Genomic DNA, 8,876 nt, shown 5'->3' with positions numbered 1-8,876 from the left:
GATGGAGGATGACGTGGAGGCAGGACGCCCAGTGGCTTCTGCGAGCCCCGTGCCCCCTGCTGCCTCCTCTCCAGCCACTGGCCTCTCGCCTTGTTCCGCTCATGTTTACATCCCTCTACTGTACCCGGGCTCTGTGGCTGACTGTCCTTTGACCCCCGCAGGGCCTCGTGGCACCTTGTCTGCTGTGTTGCTGGCATGTGACACACTCTGGGTTTTTCTGGTTCTGGCTGCTGCCCGCACCCCGGGGCTGACTTCTGAACAGTGTTTGCGTAGAGCAACTTGACGCTTAATAAGTGTTTGTGGAGTGATGTAAAAATAAGCAAATTGGGCCCAGCTAAATACATTTGCCTTTTAGCACGACTGCCTAAGGGGACAAAAGGAATATTCAACTCATTATAGGAGGTTGACATCTAATTTCGTTTCTTACCAATGCATAGTTAGAAAAAGAATCGTGTCATTCCCATGGTACCAATACTAGCATTTGATTTCATTAATCAAAATGGGCAAGGCTTTGTTGAATACAGGCACTGAAAAAGATGGGGACTGGTATAAATAGTTTTTACATCATGATTTTAAAAGGCGGTATTGTGTAGATAAGTCAGCATTTGCATGCGTTTTTATGGGAGTGGAGAATAAAACTCGAGAGTGTGCATGCAGGGTAGGCAGACTTCTTATCCATCTGTGGACAAAGGATTGATTGTGAGCGTGGCACCAAGTGGGCATCTGAATCCGTCAGTTCACAAGCAAGTCCATTTCTTGCAGGGCATTTTATGGCAAATACACATTCCCAGTTCTTGTCAAAAACAGATTCCCTCCAAAATTGAGGTTTTAAGGTGGTGTATCGGCTAGCTTTTGCTGTGTAACAAACAACCACACAAACTCAGTGGCTTGTAACACTTTGGGTACAGTGATCTGGCCTCTGCTGTGTGGCTCTGTTGATCACTGGGGCTCACTCATGTATCTGGAGGTTGATGGGGATTTGTCTGTGGCACTTTAGGTGGGTCATTTCCTCATATACTTCTCATTCTCCTCCTGCCAAGACCAGCAGGCTAGCTTCAGTGTGTCATTCTCACAGCAGTGGTGGAAGTGCCGTGAGTGCACGTGGAAACATGGTAAGCCTTGGAGCAGGAACCCCGTCACTCCTACCACCTAATAGTGACCCAAACAAGTCATATGGCTGAGCCCAGATTCTGGGGGTAGGGAAATAGGCTCTGTTTTGTTAGTGAGAAGAACTGCAGAGTTAGTTAGAAAGGTGAGGGTACAGGGAGGGGTGAAAAATTGGGACCAAATGCAATCTACCACAGAGTGGCATTCTCTGTCTAGCAAACAACATGTTTTTAAGCAGGTTTGATGAAGAAAGCAAAGGTATATATATTTGAATTGGTCATTTATGCATAGGTATTGAAATCTGAATGATTGCTCAGTGTTTTGAAGTTATGGATTATTAGAAGGGAACTCAGAGGAAATCAAATCCCAACGAAACCACTAATTTTACAGACTAAGAAATTTTTAACCCAGATTGGTGAGGTGATGTTCGTAGGGTTTTTAGTCATCAGTGACCATAACTATTGAAACCGTATTTTTTTTTCTGAGTATAATACTGTTTGGTAGGTATAATAGTACACACTTTCCTTCCTACATCCTCTTTTGAATAAAAACCAAGTAAATATACCAATAGCATTATTTTTAATATTAGAGCTTCTTGTTCACAAAACTCAAAATGTGAAAGTCACAGAATTATAATTTGCAGATGTGTTGCTGCATTCAGTAATTGATTCTTAAATGAAAAATTTAAGGATGTTTTCACTGGAGGTGGGTAAGTCAGTGTGACAACCAGAAGAAGCCTGCATTGCAGCATTTCACCCTGACTTTTATGTATATGGTGATATTAATACTGCAGTGCCAGCGTTTGGAATTGTCACCAAGCAGTGAGACAGGTGGAGGAAATTGGACTGGGATAGGGCTGGGTCCCCATGTTTACTGCTGGTGACAGGACCTGGGCACGTGATTCACCTCTTTGGTTCTTCTTTTACTCATGTGAAAAATAACAGGTTCGACTAGATGAAATCTAAGGCCAATACCAAGGCTAAAATTCTAATTATTTTATCAGTGATGGAAATGATACAGGTTTTCCCTATATTGCTGTTATTAATAAGGATTAGGTTCAGCAGTACCTGACAGAAAGTTCCCCAAGTAAGTGGCTTGTATAATATAGAGGCTATTTCGCTTTCTTATTAACAACCAAAAAAAGGTTTGGAGTTAGGAGTTCAGGGCTAATAAGATAGCATTGCACAGTGAGAGGCCTGCGTACCGCAAAAAAAAAAAAAAAAGATAGCATTGCGCATCATTGGGGATCCAGACTTCTATCTTTCTGTCCTGCCATCCTTAGGACTCCCATCCTCAAGGTGACCTTCAAGGTCGCCTCATGGATCAGAATGGGTGCTAGAGCTCCAGCAATCATCATCAATAACAGGACAGCAGTAGAAAGAAATGGAGGAATGGGCAAAAGCACTTGCCCTTGCTTTTTGAAACCCTTTTTATTTTGAAATAATTTTAGATTTACTGAAGAGTTGCAAAGATAGAGTTCCCATGTATCTTTCATTCAACTTTGCCTAATGTTAACGTTATATATAGATAACCATGATATATCTATCAAAACCAAGAAATTAACATTGCTACAATACTATGAACCTAACTACAGTCAGTGTTTGGATGTTACAGTTTTTATACAAGTGTTTCTTTTGGGTTCCAGGATCCCATTCTGGATACCACGTTGCGTTTAGTCCGCATATCTCCTTCAGTCTGTGACAGTTTCTCTGTCTTTCCTTGTTTTCCCCACCTTGACAATCTTTAAGGTTACTGGTCAGGTATTTTGTAGAAAGTGCCTCAATTTGGGGTTGTCTGACGTTCTTTCACGATTAGACAGCAGTTACGGGTTTCGGGGAAAATTCACAGAGGGGACGTCCCTTTCTCATTGCATTGTATCAGGGTATGTGATATCAGTACGACTTATTACTGGTGATGTTAACCTTGATTGCCTGGTTAAGGTGGTGTCTGCCAGGTCTTTCCATTGTCAAGTTATTCTGTTTCCATTTCCAGACTCTCTTGGGTAGAAGTTTCTAAATTCAGCTCACACTCAAGGAAAGGGGAATTAAGCCCCACCTCCTGGATCTCTTGCCTTGAAGGCACATTCCAGGAAGTCCCACACAGACCTTCGGTTTCTATTGGCTGCAATTTAGTGGAGTGTAATTGATGGTGAAGAGCTTTGAAAACTGGCTTCAGGCTGCTTGAGTTCAAATGGTAGCTCTGGCACTCATTAACAGTATGAATTGGGCAAATCGCTTAACTTCTGTGTTTTTTTCCTTGGTCAAAAAGGGGATAATAACTGTGTCTGCTCATAAGCTCACTGTGAGGATGGAGTGAGTTTCTACTCGTAAAGGTGCTTAGAATTGTGCTCGGCACACAATGAGGTGCCATCATTGTTAGCTATTGACGTTGTTATATGGCCACACCCAGCTACGAGTGAGGCTGGGAAATGCAGTCTTTTTCCCACGAAGCAACATACCTGGCTAAAAATTGGGATGCTGCTGCTAAGGAAGAAAAGGGAGGCTATTCAGAGACAGTCAGCGGTGTCTGCCGTAATTGGCTGTTTTCAAGATCTGGATCTCTAGTAGGTGGGACGGTGAACTGAGCATCTTTCCTGTTACAAAGTCTCCCTTGAACAGGGTCCCCTGTGCTCTTGAAGTGGGCCCTGGGAAAGTGAGAAACACAGGCTGCCACCAGAAGGGAGCTAAGAGTTCGTCAGAAATTAAGGGTCCTGTTGGGTTTACTTGATCTTTGGGGAAGAATCGGTTTCCTCTCTGCATCACATTCCCAGCCGAGGACATATTGTGAGTGGCTCACACCCGGGATGAGCTTGGTGGAAGGAATGGTGAATCCATTTGAAAGTGTTTGATGTGTTTGCGTTCCTGAAAATATATTTAATCCTCAAAAAGGAAGAGATGGGGTAGGCTAGAAGTCTTTGCAAAGATCAGAGCCACCTTATCCTGTGTGTCAGCAGAAGGGGGGGGTAAGAAAACATCCCTGGGACGGGAGGGCTGACATCCAGAAGAGCCATGGGAATGATCCAGAAGCTGCCCCAACCCTATCTTTCAAGTATCAGGCGCTCCTTCAGAGCACCAGAAACCGAGGCCTGGGGCACTGCCAAGTCGTGCCTTTGGGTTTTCAGGTTTGAAAAAGAGCATAAAGAGAAAGGACCAAGAATGGCTCTGCTTTTGCCGATATGGGATCTCAACACTAATTATAGCTGGAGCCCTGCAGGCTTGTGTCTGACCTGCTCCAGCTCCTGAAGCTTGGTCCCGATAGGTGGCTCCTAACAAGCATCCACTCCCCTCCCTATTATGTCAGTTGTCTGGGAACAGTTTCCTCCCAGTCTAACATTTACCCTGCCAGATTTGTGCTTTTCATAGAATGTGTCTGGAGAATGATAGTGTTCAAGGTCATAGCCGGAGCTCGCTGTGTGGCCTAGAGTTAGTTGCTTAACCTCTCTGGGCTCTAGTCTTCTCTGTAAAATGAGGGAATCAAAGACCCCTTCCAGCAAAAACTGCTCTGGGCTCTTTGCCCTGATCCAAGGGCACGTTATCCAGAGCTGCCTGTGAGTACTGCATCTTGTCCTTTGATGCAGGGCATAAGAGCTCACCTCTGCACCCGTGTGTTAACCCAGAGTGTCCCTCCGTATCATTTGTTTCTTTGACTCCAAGGGGCTCCAGTGCAGGGCGCTCCATCCTCCCATAGCAGCAGCCCAAGCCCGCACGAGGTGGGCGCCGCGAATGTGTGCGAGTCACATTGTTCTGTCAGTTCACCACTCCTCGCTCTGGTCAGGTCTGATTAGGGATGACAACTCTGCAGCAGATTCGCGCCTTTAATCACTTCACCATGTACAAGGGCCTGGATCCGTGTCACTGACATCCCCTCGCTCTTTTTCATCCTTTTGATCAGAGACAGTGCCTGATGTGCTCTCTCACACCGGGCTTCCTTCCAATCCCTTAAACTGAAAACATTTTTGCAAAAATACTTGTGCCTGTGCTGCCCCCAGATGCATAATTAGGAAGGTAGTGTGGCTGAGGTCCCCGAGGCTGCTACCTCTTCAAGGGGCGGTGAAAGAATTCAGTACCCTCCGGGTGGGGTGGTGTGCAGGCCCCCCCACTGGGGACCGCCCATCCCAGGGGCCAATTTGCCTGCAGTTTGAATACTCCTTTCCAGGGAAACGGCGATTATCCTGCTGCTCTGAACTTAAAACGTCTGCTCCCCACCTTATACTTGCTTCTATGTTTCTGTGAAAATCACACGATCATTGGCTCATTTCCACGCTTTTATGCACTCATGTGCTCCAACATTTATTGTTTGAGGTTCTTATATAGCATTTACAGTTTATCCATCTGTTTCACGTACATTTTCATAACATGTTTGATTTTTATGACAGCCCCGTGAAAGACCAAGACAGAGGCCAGAAATCTGAGTCTCGGAAAGGGTGAGTGATTTGCTAAGCTGAGCACGTTCTTAGCTGGGTCTTCTGTCTCAACTAATCCAGGGACTCTGATCTTTCATGATTCTGACTTGTTATCATTTGCTTGTCTTCTGGCTTTAAGTCATTCTCCTGGTGACTTTGAATTTCATGCAAACTTCATGGCATCTCCTTCCGCAGATGAGCTCTGCCTTGGGGAAGATCTCCATACTTTGGAGAACTGGAGCTCTCCCATGCTTGTGCATCTGGGGAATTCAATTTGCCACATTACAGCAAAGGGGCAAAATTCAGAAATTTTCAGTCAAGTCCTCTCTTCCCCAGAGCTTGCTCTCATCTCCTCTTTAAAAAAGAAAAGTTCCTCCTGGGTATTTTCTTGAACCTCTAATTCATCGAATTAATATCTAGACACATGGCTCTGAATGATCAAATGGTCCCAGGCTCAGCAGAGGATCATCCAAGTGGTTGTTTGTAACCTTCTTTCAGTATTTATTGAGGTCCAGTCACTTGCAGAAAACTCTGGAGACACAAAGATGAAAAAGATACCGGTCTCGGTTTCAACAAGCACAGAGATGACTGGGGCTCTTGGAGACCTCAGAGGTTCCAGCACAATTTCCTTCATTTTATGTTTAAAATTTTACATGGTACGCCAATAATGTTCAATATTTGTACAACTCTGAATTAAAAAAAGAAAAAAAATTTCACCCACTGTTTCCTCACACCCCCAAATCAAGCTGTTCTCAGTGTTCTGTTCCCTTCCAGTTTTTGCCTACGTGAACATGAATTATGACTTTTCTTCAATATTATACAAATGTTTTTCCACATTGCTGTACAGTCATTTTATTAATCAAGTGTATGTTTTGCGTGCTTAGCCTTTTGTTTACCATTAGATACTTAGGTTTCCACATTTTTGCCATTATAGAGCTGTACTAAACGTCTGCCAATAATTTTAGTTATTTTGGGTTATTTCCTTTGTCTAGGTTCCTTGAAGTGTGACTACTTGGTCAAAGGTTGACCATCTTCATGGCTCTTGATCGGTATTGTCATACTGTTATTTAAATGGTTATATTAACTTATCCTATCATCCACAAAGTGTGAGTTAATGTTCTTGACCCAAATTACCCCTGGATGGATTCTCTTCCATTATAACAGTAATCCTCGAGGTCCCTTGGAGTAACGGTCTTACGATTGAACCTTGTTTCTTTCATTGCAGTTCTTCTCAGTTCTTTCTCAGTTGTGATGTGACCAGTGGTGAGATCACGGATAAGTGACTTAGCCTGAGTACCTGTTCATCACTAGAATGGGGACCATCGATTATTTCTGGGTTGTTGTGAGGATCAAACAATATAATTTATGGAATTTCTCTGTAAACGATACAGAAGTAAGCTGTTACTGATGATGTAACTGATTGCCTCTTAACCCCCCTTTCTCTGCTCTGAATGACCCTTCTCCCAAGGGGAAGGATGGCTGACACTAAGTTCCCACCAGCTACAAGGACTCTGCAGTGCATGGCTGTACCAGGGAGGAGATGGTGGGGTGAGGGGCAGGCATATGTGCGAGTGGAGAAAGGGGCTGGAAGAGCCCAAGATAGAACTAATAATCCCAGACCAGTCCCTGTTGGTGAGGCCTTCAGTTAACAGCTGTTCCTTCCTTCCTAGAGGTACTCTTACAGATCCTGTGCTGAGCCCCTCTCCTGAGGCATCCTCCTTTCCTGGCCCGACACACTAGTTGACATTGAAGGAGATGCTACAGCTTGTGGAGCAGCTCCTGCTGAGGGTGGTGAGGCTGGTGGACCACACATGCCAAACCACATAGCGAAGTCGGTGTTCTTCTATCAGTCAAAACCCTATGCCCTGTTTCCTAGTTCCCTCGGATTGATTAATCTACACCTTCTGAATGAATCATTGGTTAGTGCAGATTTCACACAGATACAGAAAACACCCCAAACGTAAAATATGCTTGAAGTATATGAAACTCCTCATCTTTTAGTCTTCTAGACTACTCTTAGTTCCTTAATATAGATCTGTTGTCTATTTTAAAAATAAATATTTTAGAGTTTTACTATATGATAGAAACCGTTCTAAGTGCTTTACAGTCATCTTATTTCATCCATATAATGACGCTATGATGTAGGTACTAATGTTAAATCCATTTTACTGAGTGGGAAACAGTCTGGGACCTTAAATAACTTGCCCGTGGTCACTTGGTTGCTAAGTGGTAGAGCCAGGATTAGAACTCGAGACTTTAAAAATATTCTGCTTATTGGCGTCTCGGGGCTGTGGCTTGGCCAGACCCATACCCACAACTTATTCTGGATCGAGGTGCATGCCTGTACTCGGCAGCCTTATGTACCTGCCTTCTGAGGGACGCTTGCAAATCCCATGCACAGGGAGGCTGCGGGGTGTCACAGCGGAGAGCCAGTGATGGGGGGACAGTGCTTCGGGTGGGGTTGGGGGAGGGAAGAAGGTGGAACATATGAGTGTGGGCCAGGGGCAGGGGCAAGGGGAGCTATATGCCTGCAGTTCTTGTTGGAGTCTTGGCGTGTTGATTTTCAACAGATACTTGTTGAGTACCTACTACGTGCTAGTGCCATGATGGCTGCAGCCATCTGTTGTGTGCTGACTGTGCTCCGCTCACTGGGGCAGGGACTTTATATCCGTTTTCTCCATTGCTCCCAGGGATGCCGTGTGTTACATAGTCTTTTACCGATGAGGAAATGGAGGCACATAGATTAAATAGTTGCAACACAGTTCTAGAGTTGGAACCACTGTTCCAGCTCACGGGGCAGTGAGTGTGCATAGTTTATTCCATAATTTCATTCTGATCATCCATCCACAGATGTTTACTGAGAGCCTGCTAGGTGGCAATCACAGTGTTAGGCACTGGGGTGAAGGGTGAAACCCTGGATTTGCTGCCAGGAAGAATGTGAAGAGTGTGACACAGGAGGTTCAAGACTCCGCGTCCCTGTACTTGATGGGATCTCTTTCAGCTAGAACTTAAGCTGAAAGTTATTTTTCACACCAGAAGGGAAGCTGCCAAGCCCCTCTTAGATGCTGCAGTGAAGCAGAGAACGCAGGCTGAGCAGGTCTGGCCGGAGGATTTGGGTCCTGGAACAGAGGGCACGGTGGACGGCAGGGCCCCCTCTCACGAGAGAAGAAGGTGCTGAGATCAGCGCCCAGCAGAGACACAGGCTTGGCGGCAGAGCCTGATCAGGACTGCTGCCTCCCAGCCGTGAGGGATGCCACAGAGGAGGACCTGAGAAGGTTTAGCAGGAAGGAATGCACACGGAAACAATTACAGCCACATCTGCAAGGGAGGAGGAGGAATTAGCGATTATTAGACGTTGAAGGTGCAG

Source organism: Delphinapterus leucas, chromosome 9, assembly GCF_059928025.1.
Source record: "Delphinapterus leucas isolate spDelLeu-1000000601 "Yukka" chromosome 9, BTC_Dleu_Yukka2, whole genome shotgun sequence".
In the NCBI taxonomy this organism is placed as follows: Eukaryota; Metazoa; Chordata; class Mammalia; order Artiodactyla; family Monodontidae; genus Delphinapterus; species Delphinapterus leucas.
This window is presented reverse-complemented; position numbering follows the sequence as displayed.